The sequence below is a fragment of the Branchiostoma belcheri genome, unplaced genomic scaffold, assembly GCF_001625305.1.
Source record: "Branchiostoma belcheri isolate BF01 breed outbred unplaced genomic scaffold, Haploidv18h27 scaffold72, whole genome shotgun sequence".
In the NCBI taxonomy this organism is placed as follows: Eukaryota; Metazoa; Chordata; class Leptocardii; order Amphioxiformes; family Branchiostomatidae; genus Branchiostoma; species Branchiostoma belcheri.
The window spans coordinates 1,677,112-1,685,512 of record NW_017804376.1 but is presented as its reverse complement, the minus strand read 5'-3'; the positions used below and the strand labels follow the sequence as shown (position 1 = coordinate 1,685,512).

At 39.7% G+C, this 8,401-nt stretch overlaps 1 pseudogene; it reads right to left on the bottom strand.

Moving 5' to 3' along the window:
- LOC109484997 overlaps window positions 1–5,822 on the bottom strand; it is a 42,277-nt pseudogene extending 36,455 nt beyond the window's left edge.
- Window positions 5,823–8,401: the final 2,579 nt, after the last annotated feature.

The following is an 8,401-nucleotide window of genomic DNA, read 5'->3' as shown; positions in this document are numbered from 1 at the left end:
AAGTATATCATGCAGAATTCAACCTAAAAGTTAGAACCTTTGTCGTACGAAGTACCCTCTCCTTTGATCTCAAGCCTCATTCACAATGATTGATGCCCTGTAATTACAAAATAATTGCACCTATCTGAAGGCAGCTCCTATGAATTATACTGTAATTCCTGATTTTTTCACTGTACTTTTGTGTTTACTGTTTTCACTGTCACTTCTGTACTTTGAACTCCTCATTACAGCTAACAATTTGTCTTTCACCCCCTCACCCTCTCACTGCTGCAGTGATTTTAAACCTCCTTGAGTGAACTTATAGTTCTGTGAAAACCTCCATTTTTTCTCAGACCGTGAAATTTTGCTACCGTGAACACAAACTGAATTACAGTAGCATCTTTGCGTGAGAACAGGTATGGATTATAGCGTCTTGCTTAGGGCGCAATTTAATGAGATGGAAAGGCCTCGATGGCCAGTGTCTGGTATGTGGCTCACAGGTGTTTTGTAAATGTACAGAGAATTGAATTCATGTCACCACGCGGATAGATTCCAAGGATTTGTTCATGGGTCAAATGGTTTTCCAGCTCATCATTACTTTCTTAAGTTTCCCACTACACTTACTACAAACTAGCCAACATCACTTTTTCCGTCCAATACAGAACCTTGCGGCGTGTGACGGAATTTAAAAACAATATTATCCGCCAAACTTAACAGACAAAATCAACAAAAAATCATGGGTAAAATATGAAAACATCCGAATGCCCACAGACAATATCTGTCAACATCACGATTTGTAAGAAATTGTTGCCGTGGGTTGGATTTTTCACCATAAAAAGTGGCTGTCGCCTATCAAGACATGCAAACTTGAAAACGCGGCATGAAACGTAGTAATTTAGTTACGACAATTGTTAGCTTGCTGGTAAAGACGGAAGCCTGGCGCTCTTACAGATTAAGTTAGATCGCTCCTGTCCTGTCTTATACGTCGTTCGAGATGGTTCATACTTGTCGCAATTTCTGTAACCTAAGTAAAAGACGGCCGTGTGGCGTAACAGCAGTGTGAAGAGAAAATTAGTATTGTCCTGGCGGGGTCATTTACGTTGGTGTTGGGATAAAATAAGTTGAAAAAAAATTGAGTGTGCCGTCATTATGTGTTGTCAAGAATAGTTGGAATAAATTTTTTAAAAAGACAGCCGTGATGTTTAAATAGACCCTCATATAAGATAAGGAATTGCGATTTTGATTACTTTTTTGTACGTTTTGTGGGTTTTCGAGGGAAGAAGAAGTGTTCGCTGTCCTCTGTAGCCACCCTGGTCGAACAAAATGTTTTAACATCATGACTGTAACCTCCGTTTCCGGTGTCACTTACAACCTAAGTTACTTTACCTGGTATGAGAAAGTAACCCAGTTTTCTAAATGGCCATAATTTTGGTCTCTTAAAAGACGAAGCTAAAAACCGCAGATCTTTCCGAAGGAAAATATAACAAACTGCGGTGTTTTAACCTAATTTACCGTCGTTTTGTTCGTTGAATATTCATTTTTATTTGATTCTGATTTCTTAGCGTTTCAGATAGAACTCATCAGTGAGGGTATCAATGAAGACAATATCTTTTCTTCACGATCCGTCCACCCTGAAAGGACTGTGTGTGTGTGAACATATTCAAAACCCTTAATATCTTGTAAATTATTTATTGTAGATTTTAGTTGGAAATAAGATACAAAATTTTCCGTTTCATTTTCAAAAACATCCATTTGCAGATTCTCGAATTATCCCGCTAACAACAATAGCGACCAACACAAAAGGTCAAATTCAATGACATGGGAACCCCCCACTAGGCCCATATCCGAACTTGAACTTCGTATTCTCAACGGTAACTTGCCAACTAAAAATCATAGACAACGATTTAAGGATTCCCGAGTTATTTAGAGTACGACAAAAAACACAAACACAAAAGGTCAGCTCCAGTCACGTAAGAACCCCCCACGAAGCCCATTTTGGCCTTGAAAATGCCTATCACTAAGACAACCTGCCTATTAAAAATCGTGAACCTCGGACCATGCCTTCAAAGTTTATCGTGCATAATCTGCCAAACAGTACCTAAACGATTTTATAGCCTCCTGTCGCAGGCAATGAGCTGTTTTTCTACACTTTGATGTATGCATGATGCTTTCTGACTTTCGGATTGATACGCAATTCTTTTTTTTTAGCTTTAAGATGATTTTCTGCTGCTGTTCTGTTCTGTTTCTGTTCTGATGCACAACAAGACGATTGAACAGGTAGAGCAGGCGAAACTGCTGGGATTATTGATAGACGAGCAGTTAACCTTTAACGCAACACATTGACAAAGTTTATTCCAAAATGGCAAGTGCTCTAGCAGCAATTGCAATATAATACCATGTGACTTTCTCACGGGTGACAGTTAAAAACTGCATTACTCAAACACTTGTCCTGAGTCATCTACATTACTGCTCCTGCCTTCTATAGTCCAGTTCCCAATCTAACCTGAACGGGTTGCAGATTCTACAAAATAAGGCGACTAGGCTTGTGTTAAATGCGGAGTATAACTGCAGGATCGACGAACTGCACAGTAGATTACACTGGCCCAGAGTTAATGAAAGACTTTACACAAATACACTCTCCACATTTCAAAAAAAACTGCTGACTACTGTCAAACCTGTTTATGTTACTATCTACCATAAGCTACATTGTACGCAAAGTCAACAACACACATCAACACAACACACGGCTTTTTCAGGCGGGAGGCTTTAGACTACCAAAACCCAGAACTTCCTCCTTTACTAGGACCTTCTTGTACAGGTGCACAAAATCCTACAACACTTTTCAACAACACATCAAATCATCCGCACCATCAGCTTTCAAAAAACACGTCAAGGACAGGTTAAAAACACAAACATACGCAGACCCCTGTGGCATTGGTGGTAGCATAATGATTATCTTTATGTAAATATACAACTTGTATGTATTATATGTATTACATTGACCTCATACCTCTCAACCAAATGTTTAAGGTTATAACCTCCTTACATTGTTACCTTCGCCAAGAAGGTTATGTTTTCAGGGGCGTTCGTGTATGTGTGTGTCTGTCTGTCTGTCTGTCTGTCTGTCTGTAAACACGATAACTTGAGAAGGCCTTGATGGATTGTCTTGATACTTGGTAGGTGGGTAGGTCTTGATGAGACCTCAAAACGATTAGATTTTGGACCCCCTAGCGGCTTGTTATGGTACTGCAGCTGAACTTCCGGTTTTGATATCTCATGATCTAGACATGCTATGGTGATGAAATTTAGTTGGTAGGTAGCTCTTGTGCTGGGGAAGAAGTGATGTGAGTTTAGGCCCCCTAGCGGCTTGCTCTGGAACTGCAGCGATATATTCTTGAAAATATTCAAAAGGGGATAACTCAAGAACCGGTTGACGGATCGTCGTGATTTTTGGTATGTAGGTAGCTTACGTGATGCTTAATAAAATTATGTGACAATTATGCAAATATGGATGTAATTTGCATAATTTATGGGGAAATTCTATAAATCAGCTGTATTCCATGATAGGACAATTAAAGTTTGTGACATTGGTAATTGACAACGAAAGAAACACAGGAAAATATTATGTTAATAATGACTTAATTTGCATAATTAATGAGAAAATTTTATAATTATGTAATGATAACTGCCTGGAATTTCATACTTGTAGTATTTGAAAGTTTAGTTGAGGTGAACATCATTAAACATAATTTATTCAAATCAGGACCTCATTTGCATAATTTATTAGGAAATGCTAGAATGCATTGTTTGTTAGTATAAGACTGTTTTTTGGTTGAGATTATGATAAAATGATATAATTCATGAAAATTAGGTTCCTATTTCTTAAATCAGGGGGGAATAATCTAATGCATAATTTGTCAGTCATAAAGATTAACATCATTTGGCGAAGGTATGAGATCGGGGAACTCTAGTTAGGCAATGGAAGACGAATTTACCCACTTCTTCTATAATATGTGGGTTCTTTGATTTTAGTAGTAAAATTGTTTTTTTGTGGTAAGGAATGGTGGGGAAGTAAGGCAGCATTTTGGACACGGTGGTAAATAATTGATTTCTGATGTCGTCATAAAATGGACAGTTAGAGATGAAATGAATTTCGTCTTCCACTGCATTTGAGGAGCAATATTTACAAATTCTGTCCGACACATCACTCTTATAGCAGCCTTTCCATTCTTACGGGTTCTAAAAAAGCTTGATCACAAACGCCTGTAAGTCCGGAGAAGTGTTGGAGGCTGTGATGACTGGTTTCCATAGTGACAGAGAATCCTGAGTTCCTATCATAAGAATCTTGAGATGGATTGATAGTTCTGGGGATGTGAATGGTTCTCTCGAATTAGAGGTGTATGGCCAGCGGTCATTAGCTCTAGAGGAGGAGCCCCAATCAGCCCCTCACAGTGATCTAGATCTAGTGATTGTGCAACACCGGGCTAAAACACGCGCAATGTTTGTAAAAATGCAGATCTTTCCCGAAGACAAATATGTTGACCATGATCAGTGACAGGTCACTGACCGTGTCAGACATTGAGCTTGTTTGACCGCATTGCAATGTACATTTTCTCACCAACGCTTTACTCTATTTGTGGCGTAGGCAATGAATTAGACATTGAACACCCCCACCCACCACAGCGCACAAATTATCCCCTCACGGTCATGCTAGACCGCTCTACCTGAAAGTGTAATGATAGCACGATCGATGACAGTCTACAAACCGGCAAGTAGATACAGATGAACGTATATACAAGTACATGTTAGATAAAGCAAGATGCTGAGTTTAAAGTATCGTTTTCGCTACTGGTTCTTTGGTCTGAAATTTTTTTAGGCCTTTGCCTATTTCTAAAAAGTAAGTGTTATCTCCTCTGAGAATGTATTTGGAGAATATGAGGCATCCTGGTGTCTTAAATTCTTTTGAACACGCGGAAAGAACGGTAAGGTTTGAAGCACATGTATTCTATTGTGAACAATAGCGATGATACAGTGACGTGATGAGTGTGCTGAGCTAGATAGCACCTGAGGTATCCAGAACCGTGCTTTATTCAAAAACATGCTCAGGAACCGTTCTGGATAGTTAAAGCCTATCCAGAACCACGCCTGGGGCAAATCTGCTTTCTTAGATACAAGTAGACCCGTCCAGAACCATGCCTGATCCTTACTCTAAACCATTCAGGCTCGATTCTGGTTGCAGTAGCACCTACCAGGTACATAGGATACTGTTACTGTTTGTTGTAGATTTTAGGCCGTCTTATATATCAGCTGTAATGTTTTGTATGTCATATCTTGTCTTGTCAGCAGGGCGAGTCCTTTGTAATAAATAGCCACTGGCTACTTGGGCTGCCCTGACTGTGAGGGTTGAATAGCCAAACCAACATGAGAAGATCAAACAAGACCTACTAAAGCACATGAGGGTCATGAATAAGTAATGCACATACGATGTTACACATTTGTTCTTTTAAATAACTATGTAATGTGAATGTATATGTAATTGTATGTGATGTATTGTTATGTCTTATGTACCTTCTCTGGAAGAATAGCTGCCACCATTGGGTGGGCAGATAAAGGGGAGTTCAATAAACCAACAAATAAATAGATAAGTAGCACCTACCGGTCATGGTCAGTATCCCAATAAACACCCCGATGTCCCGTCCCGCAAGGATGACCTGTTCGCTCTCCGTGATGCCCTCCGCCTCGGCCTCCTTCGCCTTCCCTCGACGCGCGGCCCACAACCCGATCGCCAGAATTACCAGGTAAAAAATCACCACGGCGATAATCCCTGCTATGTTAACAGCCATTTTGCTTCGTGCACAATCTTAACTCTATCGATGAAAGGTTGTAAGAATGTCGGCAGGGTCTCCTAATGTTGTTTCAACCTGTTTCGACTTCATACGACTCTTTCAAGAATGACTGAGAGAATTGTATGGTGTCTCCTAATATAGTAATTCTCTCTTGTCGTCTCCCATTGGTTACTCTATCTGAGAAGGGCACTGCGACCATGTGAAATGTCCCATTAGTCATGATCTGCCACTCCAAAGACATGATTCATGGAGTGAACAATCTGTGTACTATCATTTCTTGGAGATTACTCCGCCCCAAAATACACAAGACTCTGGTACACATACTTTGATGTTTGCAATTCCTTTTGGATGACACCTTAGATATCTTAGTTTGCATCAACATTTGAACTTTTTTAGTTTGAACTTTATTGACCAACTCAATGATGTAGGTTGTTGACTGGACAACATTTTGGAAGAAAATCGACTATTCGTACTTCCTACTAGCATTCTATTTTCGAGCTTTGACGTGTAGTTTTCATGATGTTATCTGTAATTCTTTGACACATTCTGTTTCCATTACGACTGTAAGTCGGTTGTCATGGACTACCTTCCCTGTCTGCTCACGTTATTTAAATGAGACATTTTTAAAATCAAATTTAAATTCAGAGACTTGACGGGGTACATATATGTATGTGATAATGTTACGGCCTTTGTTTGAATGCAATGCTCACTTCTAAGTCGTAGGAAACCACTTAACACTGTCTCTCTTAAAAAAAATGTCTGGCTTTCAGATCATTTTAACACTCTCATTAGCACCCTTCAATCTCCTTATTCTTAGCACGATAATACTAACGTGGTATGTCTTCACCAGGTTCTAAAAGCAACGTGCAAATACAAACTGGGACGTAGATAATAGCACCATGCTGCAAAGATAGACTGGGTTACGGGCACAGGAGTCTCCGAATGCCTGCTACCCCCGGCCATCAAATTGAAGGTAGATTGTCTATTTTCTGTCAATCTTTGGTACAGCATCGCTTCCCCGCACATCAGAAGAACATTCATTTAACATCACATAGAGAGCAAGAGAAAGAGCAAGAGAGAGAGAGAGAGAGAAAGAGAGAGAGTAGGAGAGAAACATGGCCAATTTGATAATGATTGAACCGATTAACAATTAAAAATGAACCAGGGGGCTTTTATTATATGAGGGGAGATGTTTTGGTATTAGAGTGGTCTGGTCAACCTTTGGGTAATCTTAGAGTGGTCGATCTTCTAGCAGTTTGTCCGCCAATAACATAGCCAAACATACGACCTGAAGAAATTTTCTTCTACTGCAAGAAAAGGCTGTGGAAATCCTCATATACAGTACACGAGAGTTAACAGCTGAGAATGCTATGACAGGAGATATACATGGGGTGAATTTTCTTTTCACTGTAAGTCATGACCTGACCGCTGGCGACGGCAAAAATGAACCTCACAAACATAAATCAGGTCTTGTAGAGCCGAAGGACAAACAAGACGAAAATCGCCCGCATGCGTTACATGACTTGCGGGAAACGAACCAATATAACAGCCGACTAGCCTCCTGTACAGGCCTCTGGATGGGTGGAAGTTTTGACACTGCGTTTTATAGGGTCTTTTAATAGGCGGCCATCCTACAACAAGCCGCCGAGAGAAGGCATGCACCGTACCCACCACTTGGTTGTAGGATTCCCGGCAATGCGTTAAAAACTGTACAAAACGCAGTATGAAAACTCCCACCCGCCCGGAGGCCTGGGGAGGCTAACAGCCGACCTCGACTCAATTTAGCTGTAAACTTCGGTTGACCGCAAAGATGACGTAGATTGGCTGCAAGGCCATGGCCTGACCCTCAACGCAACGTTCGCTTCTACGTATCAAATTACATAATGGGTGGTTGAGGTTAGGGAAATTGTTTCTTAAGTTATTACATAGGGTGGCTGAGGTTAGGGAAATTGTTTCTTAAGTGATGTTTTAACATTAAAATGCTCACACCAGAAGACATTGGCATCAGTACCATTCACATTTCTAAATGATGTTTATTGTTTACTCGCACATAAAAACAAATGTTTTTCTTGTATAAACAGTGAAAAGAGAATACGCAGGGAAACCAGGAACCTCATAATTTTATCGAGGATTTGCCCTTACTTATTTACTTATGGTCATATATATATATATATATATATATATATATATATATATATATATATAATAATTAAGTAAGCTACAATAGGAAAACCAATCTATTATAGATACATCAAAAAGTAAGGAATAACTTGCCATCTAAAAATCATATTTCACAATTTCATACAAATTCAAGAAAATCAACTTTAATAAATCACGTAGTTATGTTAGACACTTGATCGCGCAAACGGAATTTATTACAAATTCGGATACACTATCATCTTTTGTTAAATAAATGGTATCATTCAGTCGATAACTTTGAGGGGCACTCATTACCGAAAACGATTAACACAAGGGTCAAAGATCACTTCCGCTGCTCCGTTAATGAAGCTTCCTCCCACCCATGCTGTTGTGAAAGCAGCGCAATGTTGACATGCTTATCATCCCCCGGAAGACAA